The sequence below is a fragment of the Larus michahellis genome, chromosome 1, assembly GCF_964199755.1.
Source record: "Larus michahellis chromosome 1, bLarMic1.1, whole genome shotgun sequence".
Lineage (NCBI taxonomy): Eukaryota > Metazoa > Chordata > Aves > Charadriiformes > Laridae > Larus > Larus michahellis.
The window spans coordinates 99132342-99159356 of record NC_133896.1 but is presented as its reverse complement, the minus strand read 5'-3'; the positions used below and the strand labels follow the sequence as shown (position 1 = coordinate 99159356).

The 27015-nt window shown below is 41.1% G+C and overlaps 2 protein-coding genes across 5 annotated transcripts in view; one reads left to right on the top strand and one right to left on the bottom strand.

Annotated features, from left to right (window-relative positions):
* CMSS1 (cms1 ribosomal small subunit homolog) overlaps positions 1-27015 on the top strand; it is a 243138-nt gene that overhangs the window by 133975 nt on the left and 82148 nt on the right. The window lies entirely within an intron of this gene.
* FILIP1L (filamin A interacting protein 1 like) overlaps positions 1-27015 on the bottom strand; it is a 210032-nt gene that overhangs the window by 131837 nt on the left and 51180 nt on the right. For all 4 annotated transcript variants that reach the window (XM_074595485.1, XM_074595503.1, XM_074595493.1 and 1 more), the window contains exon 2: positions 26436-26576. The gene's annotated coding sequence lies outside the window, so the exon portion shown is untranslated. The remainder of the gene's footprint in view (positions 1-26435; positions 26577-27015) is intronic.

The window sequence follows — 27015 nt, the reverse complement described above, 5'->3', positions numbered from 1 at the left end:
GTGTTGAGTTAGTTTTATGCAGCGCCTTTGTAATCAATGAATGCATTTCTTCCTTTGTTTTCTGTGAGTCTTTCATGTGGAGGCAGGTGAGAAGAGGAGCATAAACAAGGATAACGAAGTGTCTATACCCTTCTTTTATACTTCCTAATCCCATTTTCTTAGTTTTTATTGGCTTGTTTGCTTGGTTTAAAGCATGAGAGTGAAAAGGAGAAGTGATCCTGTAATAATATAAGTAATCTCAGGTGGTTCCTTTAGTAGACTCTTGGAAAAACCTGAGTACCCCTACTTTGTGTAGATGTTAAAGACAAAATTGTGACTTGTATCTTTGCTTCTTATTTCCTACACAGTGACCAATCATATTGTCATTTTTTTCCACCACATGCTTGTCTTTGCTAGCGTTATTCATAGCCATAATTAATTACTGTCAGTAACACTGGCCAGTGTATACTATAAAACAGGATTTGCTTTTATCAATAAATTGTCATATGCTTACAGCTTGAGCCTCCATCTGCGTTAAAGTTCTTGTTGTTCCTACTGCTGTGTCTTTGCACTCGGAACCGATAAGTTGCTGAAGAAGCTAATGCAATCTCTGCTGCTGCCTTCTCCATGGGGAGCAGTCATTTGGGTGGAACGAGCATTTTGCTGGGAAACAGAGTGGCTTTTGGTTTCTTTGCACCTTCATCCAAATTTTATCAACCAGCCCGAGCAGGAGGAGAAAAAAATATTTGCTGGGCTCCTTTCAGATGATGACACCCTCTTTTCCTGCAAACAAACACCAACATATCTTGACTCCTCATGTGCAAATCAAAGGCAAGGGCTTCTCATTCCATGGGTCAAATAAAGGGTTTGTGTGTTCTTCGTTGCATCCTGACCTGACACAGGTTGTTTTTCCCTTCTGCATCTCACCCCTTTATGAAAAGTGTTTCTTTTCCTTTTGTCCCTTACTTGACAAAAGTGACTGAAACATGAAGAAGGGCTTTGGTACCTGTAAATTGGGCTTTTAGCTATAGCAATTAAATCCAGTAGTAGATACTGCCTCTTTGCAAGAACCTTATGGTACCTGTATTTTGTGAAGTATTTCAACAGCTTTCGTATGATCCTGTGTGTATGGACTTCTGATTTATTTTTCTTGTTTCTAGACCTAGTCTTTATCAATTATAACTAATGAAAAAATACCGAAGAAACAGGAGTTTCATTTCTGTTTGGAACATATGTGCCCAGTCATGATTGCGAAGGTTCTTTTTTGCGTTCTTTTCTTTTTTTTAAAACTCATGGCTAGAACACAGCATATGCTGTAATACTTTCCATTTGCAGAGCCCTCCGTTTGATGATTGCAAGCTGCTCTGTAAACATTTCTTGGTCTGGCAATCATTTTTCAGAGTCTGGAGCCTTCTCCGTTTTTGGTGGGAATGTGGCTAAGTGATTTGCTCAGGGTCACCCAGTGTATCAGCTGGAGCACAGTGGTAACATGGACCTGTACGTTTTTTGGTGTCTTGATTGTATTTTTCTCTGCATTATATAGAATAGTGTAGTGCAACATACCTAGACAATGACTAGAAAAATTCTTTAGGCTGAAAGTAAAAAAGTATAGAGAATAGCTTGAGAGAGTTTGGAATAATTAATTATTAGTTCCTTATACATTTTAAAAATAATGATCATCAAGAATAATAAATGAACTGGGCTACGCTAACAGTCTTACAAAGATATTTCCTTTGGGGCTTTTTTTAGATCATACGCAGGTACTATATATTGCTGATGTGTAACCTTTGAGGTTAGGAGACAGTTTGACAACTCGCCCTTTCCCTACTTATTTTTCTTTCTTGATAATGCTAGGAGTATATTAGTAGGAACATGTTCTTCCCTGTGTTGCCCAAACCCTTGTGTCAGTGTCAGGCCATTGTTTGGCCCAACTACTTGTCTCTTTGGGCTGGGTCCCACTGAGGATCTCAGGCTGTGTGTCCCCCTTTCCTTCCCGGGAGAGGGGTGTCCCTTCCTCTCCCACCAGTCCATGAACGTCTATTGTTAGTGGCCTTGATGCAAAGGAGGGTTGATGAGGATGAAAATTAAGTCAACATAAATTTATTTTACAGAAATTAGAGTGCTTTCTGACATGTTTCTGGTGTTGGTTTCCAATAGTTTCAGCTGTAATGTCTTCACAGATTGTTACCCAAGTTAAATCAGGTACACTTACATATAATCATAACACTGGGAAGAGGAACACATTTCCATCTGTCCTCTTCCCTGTGCCCAAACCCTTCTCATTTTTAGTGTCAGGATCTTCTGGCCCAGGTACTTTTCTCCTTCTGTATGTAATTACAGACCTCAGATATTTTATTGATTGTGTTGATAGGGTATTCCCCTAGACATGCAACACTATTTCTGAGGTTGGTGGAAGTATTATAAATGTTACCTCACACAATCAGTTGGAAAATACTCCTAGCGTGTAAAAACGAGGCTGTTCTGATATTTGCTGAATTATCCCCTAAGAGGAGATTGAGGAGAGTATTTATTTCCTGTTCCATTTGCATAACCCGTTACCGAGTTTAGCATGTTACATTTATTGAGCTTTTCAGTTTCTAAGGACAGATGTGGTGCTTGACAGGCTTACAGATGATATATTGAGGTTTCTCCCATAAGTAAACTATGTATGGTTGCAGTTAATAACACTAGTATTCAGTAAGGAGGAGAGCAGACATGATAGTGGTTTGGAAGGCAGCTGAGGTAACATCTGGGAACAGCTGATGGAAGCTTCCCTAGCAGCTCAAGTAACTACATGGATGCTAAATGTTTTTTCCCCATATTCTGCCCAACTTTGTTTATGATGTTTATATGTTCTTCACTAGAATGGGCACCCCCATCCCCCAGTATATGATTTACGTTCGAATCAATGAAAGCTTGCCTATGAAGCTGAGGAGAATGCTTTCGAGAGTTTGGAAATGCTTTACTTAAAATTGCATCAGTCAGTGTAATAAGAAAGCTTTTGTCCATTTGTCTCCTGCATCCACTAATGACGCTATGTAAGGGAGCCTGTACTACCTTGTATTAAAATCCTCTGTCTTTCACATTAGGTCACAGACGTTATTTTACTAACCTAGAGCCATCTCTGAGCCATTAATGTATGTAGAAGCAGTTTCAGCTTGGCTGTTACCTGTTCTCAGAGAGTTTGAGCCGTTTTTTGTTTTGGTTTTTTTTTTTTTCATAGACCTTCTCTACATGGAAATTTGAAGATTTATTTTTTTTTCCCCACATAAGAATGGGTTTTGCCAGCTGTTAGCTTGATTGCTGAGACTAGAAAAGTAAAAAACAAATTAATTGACTGTCTTCCTTCCCCTCCGCCCCCCACCAAAATGCTGTCTTTTTTTTTGGGGGGGGGGGGGGGGGGGAACTCAGCTTCATTAAGGTTATGACAAGAGCTGGGAATGTAATTACACATTGATTATTTAATTATATTTTTTTTTTTCAGTAGCATCTTATCACAAGTATTTTTGGAAACCTTATCAGTCAGTCATCACACATGTACAAGCCACATTAACTCATTCTATCATCACAGCAGAACGAGGACAGACATTCCTACGAGTTTCAGAGCAGCGGCAAGGCTGCCTGGGGTGCCAGCAGCACAGTCACGCGTCCCAGCCTACATGGTCAGAGGTACTTTACTGTTGGGCGCACAGTTTCCATTCAGAGTGCTATGTTGATGGGGAAGCACAGCAACTCTCTTCAAAATTCCAAACTTGCTGCGTTCTTCGTGGTTTAAATTGGCCATTTAAGTTGGTCAGTGTCTAAGGAAGCCTGTGAAGATACTGGTGCTGCCCTGTGGTTAGAGCAGCAGTGGAGCGCATTTCCAAATACTCCTGTCTCCTTTGGTTGGCCTGAATGAAAGCTGGTTGGTGGTGCAAGCTAAACATGGACGGGAGACAGTGAAATGCCCTCCAGCATGGCCATGAAGAATTACCAGTGATCATAGTGATGTTCTCATTTGAGAAATCTCATCTAGAGTTTTTTCAAGAATGCATAATTTGAAGTCACGTTGTCATGTCCCTTGGCTGTCCCACTTAATGTTTGGAAGATAGACATGAATGTCAATTAATTTTAAAGAGGCTTAGCCTTCGTGAGTCGTGAATGTGCCACTTCTCAGATTTAGCTTACCATGGTGGAGTCACCATCCCTGGAGGTATTTAAAAGATGGGTAGACATAGCACTTAGAGATATGGTTTAGTGATGGTTTTTGTCAGAGTTAGGTTAATGGTTGGACCAGATGATCTGAAAGGTCCCTTCTAACCTGGGCAATTCTATGATGATTGTAATTGGCTGATTTCAGTTACTGGTTAGAGGCTCCAGCAGGTGCTAGGGGCACCTGTTTCTGAGCACTGCAGGGTTTTCCTGCCAGTTGAATACAGACTGAGGGAATTGAGGAGTTTCTCTTCTATTTATTAAGTGACAATTTAGGTAAATTGGAGTAGTTCGCAAATGTGAACGGTGATTTGATTCTTGCTATAACCATCCATCCAACTTTTCTTGTGGGACTGAAGCAGTGCAAGATTCCAAGCTCTTCGTCATGTGTTTTGAACTTAGTATATCCGAGAAATTCAGGCTACCATGTACTTTGCACATTGCCCCCAAGTGGAGGAAGGATAGGGAGCTGAAAAGTCCTTCATATTGCTGGTTACAATCTGAAAAGTGTTATGCTACCCTATGCAATAATTCTACCTCACAGGTTACTTGTTTGGTGCTTTTGGTTTCTTTCTATTCTCTTCCGGTTTACATTTTCCTACTTTTTTTTTTTCTGACTACTAATTGCGGTATGTTTTTGAAACGGTGATATGGGGAGCTACTAATTAAAAGGAAAAAACTGAATTTTAATATGTGCCAAGTTTCACTTGCCAACAGCTTTGGCCACATGACCAATTTTGGGAGGGGAAAGAAGGAAGCAGCCCCTTCCCTCCATGAAGTCTTAATTATGATAAATGAGTTGCTGTATTATTAGGAATATACCCTAATGGCCATACAGCTAAATATTTACTTGAGAGTTTATTTCGTACAGCTTGCTTTCTTTTTAAGCTATAGATTTCTTCGTTGCATCCTCTATTCAACTGTTTGGTCTTCCTAAATTCATAATCTCGGTATCTGTGATGTTAAAGAAACCAGAGTGTGAGGTCAAAATTTCCATTACATAGCCAGAGAGGAATTTCAAGGAACAATGCCAAAATCACTTAAAAAAATAAATTTACAGGAAAGATGACTCATCAATCAACAATTGCAGTTCTAGAAAACAGAATTAGTTGTATATGTTCTGGGTACAGAGAGAGACAAAATGCACCCGGCCTGACAGGCAGGGGTAAATCAGGGTGATTGCTTGTTTGTTTGTTTCCAGAGATTTTTACCTTGACCTCTGCGTCTTTTTTCACCCTAAAAGGAGGACCCTAAATAGCCCACAGCTTCATGTTGCAGGAATCCTTGCCTGCTCAGAGCTACCACTGTCTAGCAAACAGAAAAAAGGTTTTTCTGGCTTGTGGTGGCTTGCGCTAATTAGCCAAGCAACTGAAGGACAAGGGGAACAGTCTCTTCCTGTACTTAAACTTCTCTTGTAACAGTAAGAAATCTAACTGTGAGGCCACCCGAGAGACCAAAATACAGCATTTTGTAGTTGATGGAGGTGACAGACTTCCGCTTTAGTATGCGGTAACATGAGCATGAAAAAGACGTGATAAAGGGCAGTTTCCTTCCTTCTTAAATACTGAATAAACAGCATGCGGGAGTGAAGGCCCTTCTGAAAGGGCAGTCTGTTGAGCTATGGCAGTGTCTCTGGGGGAATGGGGCAGGCCTGCTGCTTGTGGCGTTTTGTGTCACGCCAGCCCTTCAGTGGGGAAGGCACATCTCTTTCTCCCTTGAGCTGCACGGTCTTTGTGCTGTGTTAACCTTACGTGTTAAGAAAGTAATGAGTGCTGGGATTTTAGGGAGATGAATCTGCCACGTCCGGTGTTGGGTTTTTTTTCGTTTTGGTTTTTGGTTTTTTTTTTTTTTTGTAACCCTGTTTGCTTTCTCATCTTAACAGGGGGAAGGGAAGGGAATGGTGTAACCACTCACTGTACCTCTCACAGATGGTAGACTGGGCAGTTTGCGTGTCTGGATGTCTCTCCCGGGCACTGGCATCATGGTTCTGTAAAGCTTTTGCTGCTCATGAGAAACCGCAGCAGAATAGCGTGCCGACTAAAGGTGACTTCTGACTGTATTGCTCTTTGGCTTAAAATTAATTTAGTCAATACTGTAATTATTTGTAAGTAGGAAGCATGCTCTTGTACCCTCCAAGTCTATATGTTGTTTTTATGCATTTCCCTTTGCTACCCATTCTTTCCTGGAATAATAGTGCAGCAACAGTGGGATATGAGCAACCTTACAGTACATAATTTCTGAAAGTGGATGGAAACTGCAAGCAAACCCTGTCTGCCATATGTGTTTTACTGCATTTAAACTTGATGCTTCTCTGTATTAGAATTCTGAAGATGTTATAGCATATTTTGAGCTCACTTCACTTACTGAAGCAGATAACGTTTACAAGTGTGTGCAGGCAGTTCTTTCTAGACCCCGAGCCTGGCAAAGGCATGGGGACATTCTCTCTCCCAGCATTGATGAGGGAGAGTGCTACAGGTAGAGGGTTGCACTGCTCAGACTCAGTAATTGTGAAAATACTTATGAGAAACAGCGGAGACTCTTCTGGGTAGCGAAACGGTCATTGAACTGTTCCCTGGTTCCCACCGTTGCTGTCAGAAGCGTCTACAGCAGGGCACTGTGGGGCTCAGTGAGGGCAGGTCTGTGCCATCTGCTGATGCTGGAGGCCCTTCTGCAGGGCAGGGTTCAGTGCATCTCAGCAAACGGCTCATTTTAGGTGAATGTGAATGGAGGCAGCAGTGATGTGGTTGAAGTCCTGTTGAGGGTTAAATGAGAGTGCTGAAGAAAGCAATGCATTCCTTCCTCCGATTCCCTTTTGCTTAGGTTTTGTCCCTTCACAGCTTGGATTTCTGCTTTTTTATGTAAGTGCTAGTGCCGAGAATTGGGTCATGGATGACGGATTTGAGTGATGGCCACAATACTTGCAGCTTTCAGAACACAATATGAGGCCCATCTCTTGACTTAGCCTTGCCCTCAAGGGTGATAAGGAAACAAAACCAAAACAGTTTCTCCCACTCTTCCTCAAGAAGTATTCCCTTTTATCCTTAGAGGTTGGAGAGCCTAGCAACTATCTGACTGTTTTATTTTCCTTAAGATGCTGTGATACCATGGTGATGAGTTATTAATAAAACTCCAGGCAGATGGAGAGAGCTTTTAACTGAGTAACTTCTTGGTTTGGGTTTTTTTTTTTTCTTTCCATGCATCAGAGAATAACCATATATGAACAAATGTCATGATTTGGTTTGTGGGGCAGAGTAGCTGAGCATTTAGCACAAAAATACAACTTAATCTGCAAATAAATCAGAGCAGACTTTTTGCTTAAATGTCAAAATACTACCATGTTTATGGAAGACCAAATAATTGTAAAGCATTGCATGCATTATTTTAAATATATGAACATGATGGATTAGATCTGTGATTTTTTTTCTGATTTGTTGCATTTCTGAAGGTATTATAAGTGCAGTAACAGAGTTTCCCATACAGCGCAGTGCTCTGCTTCAATAGTACTGACTCAAAATTCTGTAAATCTTTGTACTAATGTACAGTAATCTGTATAACAGTGACACTAATTCCCTCTTCTAATATGGATGTTGAATTAAAAAAATCTGTGAAAGTTAGCTTTAAAGCAGCTTTTGGGATTTATTAATTTGTAAATCCTACATCGGTCATCCACGCTAATCAGAATGCCTTTATAACACCAGAGGAAAGGAGTAGTCACGTTTAGGAAAAGCAGTGAAGCCTTAGGGGTTTTGCCTTTTTTTTTTTTTTTTCTTTGTAAAAATGTGAATGGCATTAATTGCATAACACAAGCAGCAAGAAGTTGGTTACAAATGGTGTAAAATCGTTATGTTGTTCCTACCCAAATGATGCATAGTGACTCTCTTGTCCGATTGTAGCATACTGCAGTCAGTTTACAGTGTGCTTAAGCTGCTGTTAAAGGTTTGGGGTGATAATGTCTTACGTGGTAACATTACAAGCTTCCTGAAGCTCTCATTTATTGGCTGCTCCGTTGCTGGTGGGAAAAAAGCAGACATCTCCACAAATGTTGAAAGCTGGACAGACAATTTCTTTTTAATATTTCACTTATTAATTTCAGATGATTGTAGCTATTGAAAGAATAGGCCCTTAGAAGTCTCCCAATGCCTTGACTTCCAAAAAAAGTTTGTTTCCCGTTTCGTGGCGTTGAGCAGGAGTTGAACCACGCTCTAAAACCCCCGAGTAAACAGATAAGACAAACCATGACGTGCATTTGTGATGTCTGCCTGTAACACCCAGTGACACAGATAATATTACGTCCCCTTACGCTTTACACATGTTGTGAGAGGGATTGTCTGTGGCTAATATTTTCTTTGAATAAAGTGCAGCCCTGGTTGGAAGTCTGTAGCTAATGTGTTGGGGGGGTTCCAGGTAATCAGCATGGGGACAGCATCTAGGTCATATTGGGCTCCTCAATCCCATTGAAATTTCATGGGATTAAATTTGTAACTCATGTAGGAAATTCTGAAAACATCATCCATGATACATAACCTTATTTTCTTCCTTTCCTCTTTACTCTCCAGTATGATAATCCACGTCCTTTAAATGGAATCCATTTTCTCTATAATCTGAAAATTGCCTTAAAAATACTCCAGAAAGATCAAAGCACACTGAAGAACTGAGAGCAAAATTTACATGACCTCTTAACTGAGGTATTTGTAAAATATAGGTGAAGTGCCGAGAACTGCTGTGACATTTTATTCCATATGAGGATGTAAGTGATTTTGTGAAGCATTCCAGCAGAGTGAAACAACCAACAGTCTTTCGTCTGTGTACGTGAGGTACTTTTACTTCCCCCCCCCCCCCCCCCCCCCCCCCCCCCCCCCCGCCAAGAATGCTTCTTCCAACTGGATTTTTTTTTGTCATTTTGGGTTGGTTTTTCGGTTTGGGTTTTTCTTTTTTTTTTTTTTTAATTTGTTTTTTTTAGCAAACAAACAAAGAAGAAAAACAAGATGCTCCATCTGAAAAATGCACTATTATTCTCCAAAGTGGCCTTTTTAGTAGAAAGAGGTAGGAAAAGGGACATTCTTGATGAAGCAATGGTTAGGGAAGCTGGAGGAAGAAGTATGTATGTGCATGAAAATGTTTTGCTTTCCTTTGGAACAATGGTGCTTTTATGCTTTTGATGTTTCACCAACTCACAGGATAAAATGTTTCTGACTTAGTAAACTATCTCCCTTTGAAGAAACTTTACCTATAAGAAAACTTTTGGCTAGGTGTAACATCAGCTGTGGCCTTGCTGCGTTTGGGTATGGCTGCATTGTGGTAAAGAAATAGGAATGAGCTATTAAAAGGCGGCATTTTCTTGTCTCTGTTTTAGGTTGGAGTTCTCGTAGGTTGGGCTGGGCTCTGTCCCCCATGCATGGCCTTCTGCGGGTTTGTGTTGTGTTGCGACTCCTCTGTCCCCGTTCTATTGTCGAGAACCACACTGGCATGTTATTTTATCATAGGAAAAGGGAAAACATTTCTCTCAGCAGCCATCTAAGTGTGCTTGTGTTTGTTTAGGAATATACAAGAGGGCTCTGTTTCTACTGATTATTGGTTTTATTTGTGCAATGCTTAGGGGCTTCACTTCTGAGCCTTGATGCTAAACAAGGTGCTTTATACAAACAGCAGAAAGATTATTTCTTCTTTAGAGAGCCCGATTCCATAGTGCAGTGCAAAGATGTGCAGAAATACCTCCCCTAGTTTTGCATGCCTTTACCCAGACACTGGAAATGTAAGCGTGCTAGTGTTGCATGTCATGCTTGTGTGTTGCATTTGTGTAGACGTGCTACAAACTGATGCCCGATTCAGGGCTTTACAGTGCTGTGTTGGGCTGTGCAAATACCCTCAGAGAGAGGACAGTGGAGTACAAGAGATGACAGAAAGATGCAGATATGTGCAGTGGAATAGAAAGGAGCAGCAGGAGGTAAAACAAACTTGGGTTAGGGTTGTGGCAGTGGCGTTTCCTATAGATTTAGCATAGGATTTTTCTTCCCTTGAAGTGTAATGCCTTTAGGAGGAACCATAAACTTGGCAAACCAGGGAGTAAAGAATGATTTGAGGTCAGGCATCATACCCGAGAATCAAAGGACTGAGCTGAGCAGCGTGTGGCTGAGGAGTTCTTCCCATTACATGCTAATGATGTGAATTTCATGTACAGGTAGAGGCAGACATCCTCTGGAAAAACAGTTTGTGATAGGAGTTGGAATATTTTTTTTCCTACAACTCATTATTTCTCCAGTTTACGAGTTACTTCACCATATTTGGGATCCTGGACACTTATTGCCTGATAAGGAGAAGTTGTTACTATTTATAATTTGGGGTTTTATTGCTCAGACTGCTGTGATGTCTAAGTGCTTCTGTAAGAAGGAATATAACATGGAAGATAATACAAACTGTAAAACTAATGAGGGAATTGCAGTACAGATGGCATTGTGTGTCTGCTTTACAGACTGTATTTTACACTGTTGACTTTAAATTTCTATTCAAGGAACCAGAAAACCATTGAATGTGTGGTAGGAAGTGGCTTACTAAAGGTGTCCTCTAGAACAGACTACAATGCTAACGAAGTTTCAGCACTAGTGCAAATGCACAAATCAACTTTTAAGGTAATCATGGAAGCAGTACATTCATTGGTTTGATGGAACATTAGGCAGCTTTCTTAAAGGTGTAGTATGAACTGTACTAGACTGATGTTAATTGCATGTAGGATAGGGTGGGTGTACTTTTGTCTTCTAGCCATCTCCTCCATCACTGACTGCGAAGTTTGTAAAAGCTGCATGATTCCTTCTCCTAGGGCTGTTGATTTCTTTTACAAAGAGCAGAAGCTGTACTACCTTCATCTCTTATGTTGTACTGGCAGACAGCGAATTCCAGATTCAAACCTTTCTTTAATTTTCGCCGATATGACATAAACGGACATTGCACATAAAAGAGCGAGCCATTGCATATGGCTCCTGGTACAAAGAGTATTACAGTAACAGAAATGCCCTGGTCATAAATTTATGTGAATGGTAACCATGTGTCTCCGAATGCCTCCTGTTTCTCATTCGAGTTAAATGTTACTCTATCAATACTTGCCAGATATCTTGCACTCTCGTGTCTCCACAATATTTTTAAGCCTTTTGATGCCTCGCAGTTTTTGAAGTAGTCATATTATTTTTAAGTTCCTTAAATTAGGTCATAACAAAAATATTTCTATTTATCTAATCCATTTCCCTGTGTTCAAACTGCTTGGTGTACTGGAGCATGTAATAAAGTAGAGAGATTTAAATGGCTTACTTGACTATGAGAAGAAAATGTTATGAAAATCGCAAATTTCCTTTTAAAACTGAAGCCTTTTCAACAGACTGCAGTGTGATGGGAGTGGCTGTGAATGATTAAACTTCCTTGCAGGGGGTAAGATTTGTAGCATACAGAGCTAGTGAGTCACTATTTCCAATTTTTGACCAAAAAAAAAAAAAGAAAAGAAGGGAAAAAGAATTTCTATAGCTGGTGACTACTGTGCGTCTTGAGTAAAGTAAGTGTTGTGGTCTCATATCAGTTTTCGAGTTGCTTTTGTCAACTTAGGTTGGAATCATGAAACCATCCCGTTGTCAGTGCTCACAGAGAGAATACAGGGGTTGTGCAGGTTTTTTTAATCTCACAGATCGTCATCTCTTGTTCTTCTCACTTCCTCTTGGCCATAAACGCGAGTACAACTCCCCAAGTGCTTGTCGCTGTCGTCTTGTACATGGTGAGCATCCTGCTCAAGTGTGTGAGAGCAAACGGTAGTTCTCTCATCACTTTTGCTCGAGGCTTTGGTCCCGCTGAGGGCAGACAATATTCACAGCTCAGAATCCAGTCAAAACTTTTGAGATGCTGTTTGGTCCTGGAGCGACTCTCTATTTAACATCACCCATGCCCTGCCTGTCTAGCTAACAACTTTTCATCCCAGATACGTTCTTCTGAGTTATCTTTCAAGTTGGATTTACTCAAGTCAATGGGTAGATGGGAGCCTAGAGCTCCAAAGTAAAGATCTTGTTAGGAGGCAGTGAGCTGATGAAGCATTTTGTCTGGATCCTGCTTATTTCAGAATAAGCAGTGCTTTCTCAAACAAAGCGTGACTATACTCAATATCTATTAAAAGCACCCACTAGGTTGGTTTGGGTTTTTTTTGGTTTTTTTTTTTAAAAAAAGAGGTCTACTGGAATCACATAATCTTCTGAAATGTCTCAAAACTATTCAGATGCTGGCAGCCAGCATAAAGCCTTTGCCTGATCCTAATCTCCAGAATGCAACAGGCATCATTGCCTGGCTATTTTCAATCAGTTCTGTGTACTGCACATCTAAAACTAGAATAAAACTATCACAGCTCTGCTTTGATTTCCAACCTCAACTGCTGCAACAGCCCTGTCCTCCTATGGTTTTTTTTGCCCCCTTCAGATATTTATAACAAAATTAGGCACTTCAACCTTAGGGGTTTTTTTAAGGTTGCAATATTCTTCTGCGGTAGAAGCCTGCCATTTTTTGTTGGTAGGCATTTGTCTCCTATCTTTCCTTTTACTTAAATAAGCAGCTGTTTCAATAGCATATTTATTCATATTCATAATTCCCATATACTACCTGTCAAGTTTTCAGAACAAACCTGAATGTGTTCTGGAAGATTTTTTTGGGATTTAATCGCAGAGTTGGTGATCTCCCATGGGCTATACAGCTCAGTATTGCTTTGTGGTCCTTTGTCACGTTCTTTATTTTTTTCTGCTTTGCTTTTCTCCTCCAAATTCCAAACTTTGCCAGTCTTTACTCCTATTTGTACTTTAATTACTTGGTGATGGGTTGTCACTCGTAGCTGTTGTCCTATGGTAGTTCTTACCCTCTAAGTTAGGAGCAAGCTGACTTCCCTGACACTGCAGAGTTTTTTTCTCTCTCTCTCCAAAAAAAAAAAAAAAAAAAAAAAAAAGAAAAAAAAAAAAAGAAAAGGATTTAAATATGACCTATGGCCTCTACAACTTCCTTCTAGAGAGCAAGCAAAGGTTACAATAGTACAATAGTTGAGCTGTCATTTGTGCCAGAAGCAGAATACCTAGTCCTTTAATTTTGTGTCATTTGCTCTGGCACGTAATAGGTGAAAGTACCTCTTTAGTATGTGGGTAGAAAGAGAAGAGGAGGAAAGTCTGTTGCAATTTTTTTTATTTTTAAGGAAAATCAGGAAAAAGTGCTTGAACACAGAGGAAAAATACAAGAGTCCATGAGCAAAACTTCCAGCTTACGTTAGACAGCTCAGTGGAACTGGGCACGAAAGCACAGAAAGCGTGAGTGAATGTACAGTGATTGAGAGATTTTGAGGCAAGCAGGGGAATTTTATGTGGTGATATAATGCATACTAATAATGCATATGAGATATATGTATATATATGATCACCTAAGGTACATTAAGTAAATTTTTAAAAAATTGAAGTCTACTATGCAGTAGGGTAAGACAGAATAGCATACGGTTGGAAGCTCCCTTCTCTAGGATCTTTCTTAACTCTCCCTGTCCTGCCCTCACACCATCAGTGGTTGGCAAGAACGGAGAGGGAGAGATAGAGCAGTGTCTTTGGTGGACAGGGTTTCCAAAAGCTGAATTTGGAGCGATACATGGAGGCAAAGTCAGTTGGCTTGTTCACATTATCCTTCTGCACTACCACTACCCTTGTGTTTCTCTAAAAAGATTTTTTTGTTGGATTTAGGTGAAGATTTGGTCTCATCTATTTTCTAATCCCTCTGCAAGCTTTTAATATAAGCCCACAATATCAAGACATTCTAGGATTGATGTTCTGTTTACCTGGTTTGGATTAGACTTCTTGCATCACTTAAATAGGTTTTTATGGTTTTCTTTCTATAACTGCGTTTGAGTGCTTTTAAAAAAATATATTTTTTTATTGGACGTAATATTTGAGGCAATATATTGGCTAATTGTTTAAATGTGCATTTAGACAATTGCTAAAATGAACGCTATTTGTGTTATGTAATATTATAAACCACACATGCACTACAGTCTCTTCTCTAATTAAGAAACAATTAAAATTACAGAAAGTCCACTTCTTGACACCAAATTTTAATTACTTTATGCTTGAGTTGCAGCAAGCTATCAGGACATTTTAAACCCTTTTAAAGCTACTATGAATGCCTGCATAGGAGTTGCAAACATATATTCTTTCAGTCTAATTCATTATGGAATTAAACTGCAAGGACTGCTCCTAAATTCAGTTGCTGCGTTTCTAACATGACTGTGATGTGTAGTCCTCACAAGGTAGAAGATTGCAGAAGTTCATTGGCACTTTTTCAGCCCCCGTAACAGAAAAGCATTGAATGTCTGTCTTATGTAATTGAATAGCTCTCTAAAATATTTAGGCTTGGAGTCTAAATTTGTCAGAAAGTAAGACTTACCAATATGCTTCATATTTGACCATGCATCACATCATCCACAGTATAAATTAGCTGGTTTTTGGTTCACTTCAGTTCAACAGTTTAATTAAATGGTAAAACACAAATAGCTACAGGCCCAAATAATTCTCTCTGTGGACTGCTGATGTTTTTTCCTTTTTAGATGATGGAAACTGCCTAGAGTGTTGAGACAATGAAAGAATGTAAGACTCCATGTACAAAAGTCACTGAAGAAATACTGGAGTGCACCCTCAGGCCGGTTATTTCATTCCCTCCCTTTCTTCCTCGCAGAACACATGTATCTCAGACCGTGGTCTGAGCATCTATTGAACTATTGCTTACATTCTCATATAGGTTTTTGCTCTTTTGTTTAAGATGCATAGGTTGGACAGGAGTTGTATTACACTGTCCAGTCGGGGATGAAATTGAGGTCACGGTTCAGCCTTCTACCACCTCTGTGACGCTGCCCATTTGGGGTCATGATTCATCCTTCCATCAGTTCTGTCTTCCAGTAGCTCTGAGGATGTCTATGTAATCGCTTAGGGCATGGGCACGGTGTTTGTTAACATGTTCATGCATGTTGTTCATGCACAAAAGCCCGTGCAGAGCCACAGGCAGCCTGACCAATCAATTCTCCCGGGGCTTCCACGGCACAAATCACATCTGTATCATGTGGGGGTCTCCTGTCTACTTCTAATACTCTTTTCTTTTAAAATCTCTGACTGGATTTGATCTCTTCTCGGTCATGAGGGTAGGTAGATAGATATTGGATTTACCTAAACTACAAGCACAGCAAAAATCAGTACTAGCTGACCACATTGTTTTGCTTTGTAGCGCAGATGGGATGCAAACTGCATTTTATACACAGGCATAATTTACCCAGATGCCAAGTTCCATATACTCAGTTCCTGCCCTTATTAAAGCACTTGGACGTGGTAAGACATTAATCAGGGGCTTCATATAAATATGTGTATTTCATGCCCTTGTTGGAGTTGACATCCATCCTGAATTTGTCAAACGTTTTACTGTTGCGTAAAGATTTGGTCTTGTACTTGAGCTGAAACTGGTTGTTTTGAGACGGGCTCCCAATTGCATGGCTTTCCATGGCACCAAACACATCAACTCACGTAGCCATGACGTAGTTGCTTGGAGAAGGACTGAGTGGACAGAACAAACAAGTGACTTTTGGACTGAAGTACAGAAGTTTTTATGGTATTAATTTGACTTTAAAACATAATCCTGTTTTAATGCCTGGGTGTATATATAATTTTTACCCTAGGAAAAAGAGAGGTTGCAGAAACTATGACAAGGATTTTAGGTTGCAGGCTTGAGGTCTAATTTGTTCCTGACGGACAGATGAGAAAATCAGTGAATGATTTTGTAGCTCAGGGTTGCTGTGTCCCTTGTTTGCAGCAACTCCAGAATCCTTTGCAGCCAGAACTCTTTTTTGGTCCTTGCACGTGCAGAGTTCAGATATGTAGACCCCTGTTTAAAGCTTATCCTTGGTGTTTGTTGTCCAACTTCACAGACTGAATCAGAGATGCAGTTTTCTGATTCTGCCCAACAGGGGTCTGTTTCTGCTTTCAAAAAAATTCTCATAGGGATGGAAGGGTCTTGTTCATCCCCCGCAGCATTAAGTTCCCCATACTCTCACACTATGTTTTTACCACTGTGAGAGAGTCACTGTTGGCAGATGAGGATTACTAGCAAGGTTGATAGGTGATGAGCTAATAAATTGCACTCTGTTCTTGTAGTCACAGCTGGGCTGCTCCCGTACCCAACCTTCACATTGCTATTGCAGTCTCTCTAGTTTAGACATGTCTTTGGACCCGTGTTAGTTGCCTACGTGCAATGAGGGCTCTGCATTCTCCTCCTTTGTGCTTGCAACATCTTCAGCTTTTTCCTCCTCTCCTACTTCTCTGATTAGATTCATACGAGGACAGAATTCTGTCATTTTGTCCTGCATGCTCTTTGAATATTGACTGCCAGATAAATAGTGTATGTTTTCTGTTCATTTCTTGTCTTAGACACTGATTTTGCTTATTTTAGGGGACTTTAAAGTTTGGCAAGGCTAGTATTATAATGACAGTTACGTTCTTTCACCAAGTTCTTCCTCTTAGCTTGACTGCTTTTCTGTCAATAGTGAGAGCAATAGTGAATTTTCCTTTTTTGCTTTCACTGCTCAGCTTGGTGCTAGTCTGCCAGCATTTCTTTCTCTGATCTCTTATTGTCTGCCCAGCCTTCAGTCTTGCTTCCTTTATTCTGACAGCTGCTCCAGACTCATCATCTTCTTTTATGTCCTTCTCTCGTATTTGTTTGTGTGCCATCTTCGTTGCTGCCTTTGATGTTTGTGATGACCTTACTGAGATCTCTACTTGAAGGAACTTGCCTTTCTAGTGGCCCAGAAGGCACTGAAGACGCAAACCAAGGAGAGGAATCATCTGAAACCAATGAGTATATGGGCCTGCTATGACCAAATCGTTTTCCTTCTAGGTCTTATCTCTTTCCCCTTATCCCTTTTCCATTATATAGGGCAATGTGCAACTACTTATGTCTTCAGTGTATAACTTGCACACTGTGTATGCTTCTGCACTGTCGAAAGTGACCAGGTACCAAAATGGAATGGGGCTTGCAGCTGAATGTTTCATTTTGTATAAGCAGCTGGTGGATTATTTTTTTTTCTCCATTATGTGACAAACTTGTTTTAAGGACAGACAGCCTTGAGCTGCCTTTTTCTCCCTTTGCAAGATGCAAATATTTTATTCCTCAAAATATGAGGTATTAAATTTTAAAATACTATATTTTTAGACCAGTTGTGGTGATTTCATCGTGGAATTATAGGGGTTTCAAAATTACATTTTGCCCAGTGAGGTTAGAATAAGCATCTCTTCATTGTGGTGTTTTAAAGAAGTGATAGGCAGACTTCTATATGCAATTCAGCAGTCTGTGATGATATTGTATTGAATTTAGAGTATTTGGCCAGGAAATAGGTTTATGAATAAACCAATGGAGTAACTGTATAGCCAGCTGCTTTGAAGTAGTGCTCAGTCATTTAATTTCACATTAATTTTTAATAATAAATCAAACCTGTTTAGTGTATTAAAATTCCGCTTGGTGTGGATTCTTAGACCTCTGTGGTCTTTCAGTGACAGGAGGGATTTTGAGACATTAAACTGTTTACTTTCTGAACTTTCATTTGTATTGCATTCTACTCCTTTTAATAATTAAACGATCATTTAATACAATTATAATATCTGAGGTTGGGATTGGAAGCAGTTCTTTTTCATCTGTTTCTCATCGTCAGCACAGCTGAAGTTTCTCAAAAGAAAAGAAATAAGATCTGAATAACCTAAACTATCCAAATTAGTGCACTTTTTCTTGGTGACAAATAGCCCCCTGGAAGGTATCGGTTAATTCTGTCTCAAATCTTTAAGAGGTAATTTTGACAGAGTTGTGTAAATGTAGAAAGTTAAACAGAGTAACCAGAGAAAGGTTCCTAATGGAATCTTGGCTTTGGTGGTGAAAACGTCTGACTAGTTTTAATAAAAGCTTGATTACACTGCATTCATGAGGATTCTGCAAGTCTGCCCTGATGACATATAAACTTTAAATTAGGCGTAGTCAATAAAAGGCCACCTAATATGGTTTCATATTTTGAGAGGTTTCCCCATAATTACCCCAGCTAGTTAGTCTGTTTTCTAACCGTTTTGGAATCTGCGTGTGCTGAAAGAAATCGTCCTGTGAAAGACGGTGCTTGTACAGCATGTAATGGTGTGAAGTGACCTGGCAGAGACCTCCCCTCCCGCCTCCTTATTCAGTGACCTTCCACCAGTGATGAGACTGCAGCCCTGCTCCCAGCAGCTGGTTTCTAAATTTGGTCTGACAAATGGTATCATAAAGGTGGCAGGTGAGGTTAGGAGATCTGATCAGAACATACCGATTTAACAGCCACCAAAAGGTACAAAAGAGTATAAGGAAAAGCAATTAAGTGCTGTCTCTTTATCATTGTATCAGCTTTCTTTGAGCGGTCCCTTGTGAAAGCCTTTACTGATGGCTTTCAGCTATGTATCATTATAATACCTACAATAAGCATGACATAATAGGAAAAATATGCCACACTGAGCAATGAAACTGGTGTTAGCCAGTGCTGTGGCCCATATCAAAATGCTCTCACTAGCATTCCCTGTAACAACACTTCCTCAGATGTAATGGACTACGGCATATCATCAACTTAAAGTTCATACATCTGCCTTAATGTTTTTTGCATATCCCTGTTACAAGTAATGGCTGTGACTACTCGAGGGGAAAAAAGAATCCATTTTTTTGGTCTTTTAATGGTGGTTTAGGTATTCTTCAAGCATATCCTCTGTTGTTGCTGTGTTCACATGGCTAGATAGGCAAATCTTGTGTGTGTGTGTGTTCATGTTTCTCAGGCAGTAAGGAAGGGGGAGAAAACCAATTAAAAGAAAAGGGAAAACACAGTAATGGTAAAACCACAAGGGTTAACTACAACAACTGTGTAGGCAGCTAGAAGCACTTAATTGATTTTTGCTGTTGGGTCTCTTTTTCAGTAGATTCAAAGTTGTCTCCTATTAATGGCGCTGTTTTATCAGAAGGCATTTGCAGAATAAATGCATCTGAGGTGCTTTCACTAGGAGGGCAAGCGCTTGTTTCGGAAGGAGCTTTGGAACAGGTCTTCTCCCTTACTACAGAGTGTTAAAGCATCAAAGTTACTTTCTGTGTGGGATTCAAAGATTGGAAGCTTTCTGCAGGTTACAGATTTTCACTTGTCATTTTGAAGAGTTTTGAAGAATATAATTCCACGTACAGGTAGGTGGGATATGCGTAGGCTTAGAGATCTTTAGTCATATATCTTCAGTTTAAAAAGTACCTTAAAAAACCACTGATATATTCCTAAAATGTTGAGTTATTAAAGGCACATGCCTTTAAATGTGAATGCCAGTTTTGGCCAAATGTGACACAGAGTACTAATGTAATAGATGATTAGTTTTTCACAGTAATGCCTCAGTGAATTATAGCACACAGATATCATAAAGGGGAAAATAGCCGGTGACAGTGGAATGGACAAATAGACTTTTAAATGCTTGCAGTGAGGGCTGGAGAGGTGTAGAATTGATACTGATTACTTAAAAGCAACAAGTCTAACCACTAACGGACCATTTTTGGTCATGATTGTTTTATTTAAGTCTTAGATACTTATCTGAGAGGGTAAATTGGCTCCATAAAATCAGTTATGAAGGATGGTGAAAGGCACGATACTGTAGCCACAATCAGGGTCCATCTGGCATTTAGGACGTGAAGAGAAGTGGAAAGTTGTACCTGTAGCTGTGCATGGCGTTGGCATACAGTGTGGGAACGACTTGCTTCAGCTGGCTGAGAAGCTCGGTATCTGCTGAGTGCACCTGGGTCATCACCTTCTTCTAAGCATAAGCGGGCACCCATCATCCTGTCCAGGACTTGCTCCGCTCCTGCCAGGCAAAACGGTGGGAGGGACAGCCCAGGGGCACCTACCCATGCACAGCAGTGACTGCTGTAAACATTTACGTCTGCTTCAGCCTGTGCATTGGTAAGCAGGACGTAACAGAGAGCCAGCTACAATCTTGTTTACCCAGTCAACATATTTTAAGATATAAATATTTTTATTCTTTTTTTGGATATTTGTCAGCTGCATCTTAGGTTCAGTGGGAAATTTATACTGTAATGTTTGGCAGCAGTCCTGTGTTATGAGGATGGTGCCGTGAGAAACAGGATGCCCAGGTCCTAGCTTGTTTAAACAATCTCTCCAGGTTTTACTGCCATGCTCAACACCATGGTATGCAAGTGCTTACCGAGCCCTCTGAGCTGCAGAGGCAAGGGCTGGGTCGGCACTCAGCCTTATTTTTTTTTTTTTAAGGATGGAATTTAGAGGCCTTTTGCTCTGTACCTCGGAAGAGTTTTCCCTGATACAGCGGTTTTGCCTCTTGCCTGGATCTGAAATGGAATTCCTCAACCGCCTTTAAAGTTGCTGGCAAAGTGACCTTGACAAAATTGCATCAGGTATTGTGCCGGGGGATGATGCAGTATTAACGTGTTGACCTAAAACTTCAAATCCTAAGGTGGAGTAGCATGGTGGCTGTGCAAGAAGCAAGTTATCCAACTAGTGTCGTTAAGTGCCTTTTGTTCAGGGTATGCTGCAGGGCCAGACAAGATCTTCTGGGTGCTGTTTTGCAAAGCACAGCTCAAATTTGAGCAGGCCTTGGCCCAAAGGGCTTGTGGACAGTGTCAATGCAGGGAAAAGTGTGGGGAATACAAAAGTAAAATCAACTGTGCTACGCTTGTGAAATCAGACTAGTGTTATGACTTTTGTTGTATTAGTGGGCGAGTAATGTGCCAGAAGGAAGGGCTGTTTTAGTGAAGAGGAGGAAAACTAGAGAGAATGAAGGCAAAGCAGAAAAGGGTAGAGCATATGGTTAATGTAGCTAAGATTGAAATACTGAAAGAGGGTGCAGAGGTTAGGGGAGGCAGAGAAATTGAACATTTAAATAAGGAATAAGAGCAAACCTAACACTTGTACGATGTTTCCAAATTTTGGAGTGCATCCTGAATGCTGTACATTTGCACTCCTACAATAGCTTTCTCTGAAATGTTGCTTTGGGAAGGAGGGATGCTAAACTGTCCAAAGGACAAGCAGAACCTGCTGAAAGTAGTTGTGCCTATTGGATGGAAGCTTGAGCTTTGGCATCTCTCTAGTCTCTGCATGGGTCTGGAAGTAGTTTTCCTTTTCCTTCCCAATCTCAAATGCTTCACAATCAGAATTCCTAACACTGCAATCACACCACTATAAGAAAGTTGCAGACAAGACCTGTTTTTCCTGTGTTGTCTGCAAGAGGGACGGGACCTTTCTGTAGACACCAGTTTCACTGAGGCTAGGAGACAGCTACTATCTTATATAGTTTGTCCCAGCTCCAGCCCCCTCACCTCTGGCTTTGGAGTCCAGCCCTTCACAGCTTTCTGACTCTTTTGGGTTAACTTGATCTTGCCATAGGATGAGTCCCAGACTCTCCAGGTCGCTGGGTGTCTCCAACCAAGACCTAGTCCAGGCCTGCATCCCTTCCCACCATATCCCACCCTGAGATATGTCCTGAAAAGGGACTCTAGACCTTTTTGTCTCTGCTGGATGAAAGATTCACTTCAGTGGGTAAGAGTGAAAACCTGAGGGACAGAGAAGCAGCACTTGGTGTCAGCTTCTCCTGATTCAAAACCAGTTGACTGTTCCTGTCTCTGTTGCCTCCTGTATAGGATGCTTGTTGATCCTCCATTGTACATGGGCAGCTTTGAAGGTGTGCCTACAATATTTGCAAGGAATATAGCATGTAGGTGGTAATAATCTGGTGGCCGGCAATATTTACAATAGCGGGTGAAGCTAAGGAAGAAATTTGAGGCTATTTCTATCCTTTTTGTCCTAGTTCCCCTTTCCATCCCATTTTGGCACCCAGGATTTAGAAAATTACCCAGCTAGAGTGATTTGGCTCTGTTTTTTGTGCAAGTTGTGCTTCTTCTGTTAATATACTGAAGAGAGCGTTGGCACAGCCTGTGTCCCGCTTTCCCATAGCTCTATGTCATTTGGATAATACCACTGTAACAGGCCATTTTAGCCTCCCAAGAGCTGGCCTGGCCAGTCTATTGCACAAAATGGTGTCTTTCAGCCTTCACTGGAGATGGAGACATGTGTGCTACAGTAAATAGACCATAGCTTGTTTTCATAACCTTTGTCTAGCTGTATTTCAAAACTTAGAATTTATCTAGCAACTTCATCAGGAATGGGAGGCTGGGATGTTTCTGGGCAGCGCAAGCATAGATATCGCGTCATAGAGTTGGTTGGGAGAGGGTGACTAATGGGAATGGAAAGATCCACCATGACTGCGGTTTTTAACTCCCAGATTTCCAGTGTGAAACTTGTGAACTTATTCTGGAAGCTGCTAGGCTCTCTCCTTCCCCTTGGTGTGCCGGGATCTCTCTGCTTCAGGGCTCAGCACCCACCTTGCTATGTCCTGTCCCAGCTTTACTCCTGGTTTTCCTCCCTCAGCCTTGGGCCCACTTCAGTGTGGTTGCTTCTGCCCCACCGTGGTAGACACAGCAGAGAGCTGCGGTGCAGGTCTGGAACTGGGGATAGCTGCTAAATCTTTGCAAAGGAGCAAAACGTGCACATTTAAAATATAAAAGTGGCCTTTCCAGTGGGTGCTATGACAGAAGCACTTTCAGCTTTGCCTTTATTAGCGCCTCACCCCCTAACTAGCCCCATTATCTCCAATGGATTTAATGTTTTCTTTCTGCATTTTTTTTTCTTACTCTGTATATTCAAGACTCCTACATTCTGTGAATATTTAAAATAGGAATATAGAGCTTGCAAAGCTAAATATGTACACACGATAGCGGTGGTAAAGTTGTTTTTTTTTAGTTGGGGGTGTGTGTTGGCTTTACAGTATACAGGCTTCTATTCTTGTAGACGTTTGGGATGGTATTCTTTCTTCCTCCATGCGTATTCTGTCCAGCAAGTTGACAGTCTGATTTTGATGAGGGCTTTTACATGCAACAGGAATACAGCTAATAAGAAAATAATGAATTGGTGTGTATTCGTGTGCAGTGCTATCACCTAATGAATTTCCTGAATGCCAAATATGTGAAGAGGTTAACAACTCAGAAGTGTTCTCCTAGAGGGGTAGTGATGGAGCCCGGTGGCTTTACAACTGAAGAGTGAGGGGTTTAAAGCCAGCTGTGCCAGCATATTATATATCTCTATATTGTGCCCATTATCATGAATTAGTTATGCTAAGGTGATACTCAGCAAGAGGCAGCTCGTAGTGAGACCAGAAGGGTCTTCATGGTTAATGATGGGGGGAAGAGGAAGGAAAATAATTTTCCAGTATATACTGCCTGTTCCGCTTAACATTTCTGTGCAGCAAATAATCCCGTAGTCATAGTTAACTGTCAGTAATTTACCATATTTGGATTCCTGAAACAAAATGCAATGTTTAGTTCAGCGTTGAATGGCAAGCAGTTCCTTATGAAGCTTAATTGTTTTGTTTACATGTAGCTAGTTACTTACCATGTGGTAAGAACAATAGGCTGACTGGCTTGCTTAACTCGTGATCAGAATGAGATAAAACACGGAAAACACCGAGGACTGTATTTCTTAAACAGACCACATGTCAGATGCGGCCTCCTTGGCTGGTTGCAATGTAGAAAACCTGCTGCATGGCATACCCTTTGTTGCAGCCGGGCGACTGTGCCGTATGTCCTCGCTGTCTGATCTTCAGCTAAAAGCAAGGGATATTTCTTGGGCCTTTCTATTTCATGTGGACTGGGCACCTTTCTGAGAGTTGTCTGACTTGGTGACCAGACCTGGCAGAGTGCGTGCGGTGAACACAAGACCATCACGTGAGGCTTTGGCCTCACTTTCCCCCACAGCTTAACCTGCATCGCACCCATTTTGCAACAGAAGGCAGCTGCTTCTCCTCGGGAAGGAGGCAGGGCAGATACTTAGGGCAGCATAAGTCTTGACTTCTTGACCAGCCACACCTGCCATGTGGGATGGAGACCAAAAAGGAGGTTGCTCCACTTAAGCTGGATCTCTGCCAGCCAGCCATACCTGCTGTCGACAGGAGACCTTTTAACAGGGGTTCTCCAACCGTAGCAGCGCACTGTTCTTGTCACTCAGTCCTCCAACCACAGGCACTACCCTGTGATCCAGCGTGACAGAAGTGCATGACCCAACACATGCTTTCCTGCCCAGAACTTGAGATGTTCATTGGCAGGGCTGCCAGACTAACAGAGACAAAATAAATTTTTTGCTCAAGGACTGGAGCTCGCACCCTGGTGGAGTCCCCCTGCTTCTTGGGGAGTGTGGGGATGACACCCGGTCCCCCGGCTTAGCAGAGCTCTTCTGAGCTCTGAGCAGAGAGGACGCTCCAGAGATTTTTATCTGTTTGCTTCTTCATTTCACTGGTAGCTTTTCCCCTCAAAACATCTGAACTAAACGTCAGAAGGTTTCCTGAGAAAGACTTACAGTTTGTTCTTCAAGTAGTTTCTGTTGCTGGAAGGGAATTCTCTGTTGCACCTACTTGTACCTAAAGACTAAAGTAGATGTTCTCCATTAACTTGCCTGAAGTTAGGTAGGCTGCAGCCTTGTTAATAGCAAACACTGGCTTACCAGCTGAGTGAGCCTTCCTGCCAACCCTTCAAACTGGAGAACAAGTTTCTCACATCTCTTTTTTTTTTTTTTTTTTTTTGTGAATCTGTGTGCAACTGAGAATGAGAGACCATTGAAAATATGCACAGAAAGTGTAAGCGCAGGAGAGTGCCTGTAAGCCTAAAATCTTCTTTATCTTACTTTTCCATGATTGCATTGTCATTTGACTGGCACAGTTGTGTGCTCAAATCTCAGATGCAGTTTACAGTTGTCACCTCCACTTGAAGAGATGTGAATGGAGGCTGATATCCTTTAGGGCAGTATATCTCCATAGCAGTTACTTTTCCCTCTGTAGGCTCTCTCTCGCTTGCAGAGATAATGCAAGGCAGATGTATTTCCTCTTTCTGTATGTTTGAGGCACAGAGAAGCCACATCGTGCAAATAACTCAACAAGACCACAATGAGAGTGGTATTCTAGAGAATACTAAAAGTTGCCATTACCTTCCCAAGCCTTCAGATTATGAAAACAAACTTTAAAAGTCTACTGAAGATTTAAGCAGTAGGAGCCCCCACCCTTCCACCACCACCCGAATATAACGTGAGCTGCTTCTAGAGCTGGAGGCCTTCTCAATAAATATTGGCTATCACTTGTTTTGAGCTTATAAGCGTTCACAAGTACATTATAAATTCGAAAGGTTAGCATGTCTGCTCTTGCCTTGTCAGTCTTTTGCTTAGCACAGAGACCAGTAGTCATCATAAAAACAAAACAAAACAAAAAAAAAAAAAAAAAAAAAAAACACCTCCCGAAATGTGTCTTTGAAGAAGAAGACCCCCCACACGGATCAGTTATATTCCTCACAAGAATTCAGCATCTGAGTCAGGAGTTCCCAGAGGCTGACCTGGAAAGCTGCTAAGTATGACCCTCAGAGGGACTTTCAAATTGTGGCTGGTTTGCACTGTCATGCAGATTGATTTTTGTTACGCAGCCCCTAGCCCGATGTCCCACCCATTAATTTGCCCTCCATGGACAAAACTCTGGGAACCCCTGAGTTCATCGTCCAAGAAAATCTTTATTTTGGAAGACGGAGTGAAAAAGATGATCTGTTTTGTCAAGTATTACCACACTTCTGCAAATATACAGTCTCCTCATCTGGATGATCTCATGCATATAAGTTCTTGCTTTGCTTTGAGACAGCAATTGCAGCAAAACAGTAATATATGCAATATATAAAAAGTTTTTGGGCAAGATCCAGTACAAGCATCTCATGGTGAAATCATTCTCTATATTATTTAACAGCTACCTGGTGTCTGGTCCAGAGGAACTGGTCACAACTACATCTTCGTTTCGACACTTAAGCGAATGGAACGTGTGAGATTGAATGTTGTGTGAATGTAGGGCAAGGAGAACATGGATCATAATTTGTCTCTCACTAAGAATTATCAAGCACATTCCTTCTCCATTTTTTGGCAATGGATTGTTGATACAGCCATAGCTGCTAAACAGGTACAAGCTCTTCGGCACTCCTTACCAAAATAACCTTGTCTGGAAACTCTCACCTTGCTCATTGGGAGGAGAAAGAAGGAAAATTGGAAATCTCTGGTTTAAGGAAAAGCATTTAGTACTATAGAAGTTAAGTGAAGATGAACTAACCTGCTGGAGCATCAGGCTGGAAACCTGAATGTTCTGGCAGATGCCATCATTTTGGGAACGGAGCAGGTGGCAGTCCCACAAAGTCCTCATGATCTTTCTCATGTAGTAGGAAGTGGCATTGCTGCCCTGGATACAAGCATCCTAAGAGAGAAGTAAATGAGGTAGTGAGTGACTCCACAGAAGTAAATGCTTGGGCGCAGTTGATACCGTGAGTCTTGGAGTGCAAGGTAGCAATATGAGTCTTTTGGAAAGAGTATCAGTGTTTCCAGTGAAAGAGGTAGTACCTACCTATGATTAAGTCTTAAAAAACAAACAAACAGAAAAAAACACCAAACCCAGCAGTCTTACACAGTCATTGTTTTTTAGCTTTCAAAACTCCTATTCTGAAGAGTTTTTGCTAATGGGTGGTCTGACACCCAGGCTGATTAAATATCTGATTGGCCTTCCATCGCCTTGGAAACAGAGAATGCCTACTGTGAAAACAATCTGACCCTGGAGGATCCAGGATGGAAGTTCACAAGTAAAACAGATTTTCTCCCCTTTTTTTGTTGCTCAGAGCAATAATACAAGAGTCTGCAGT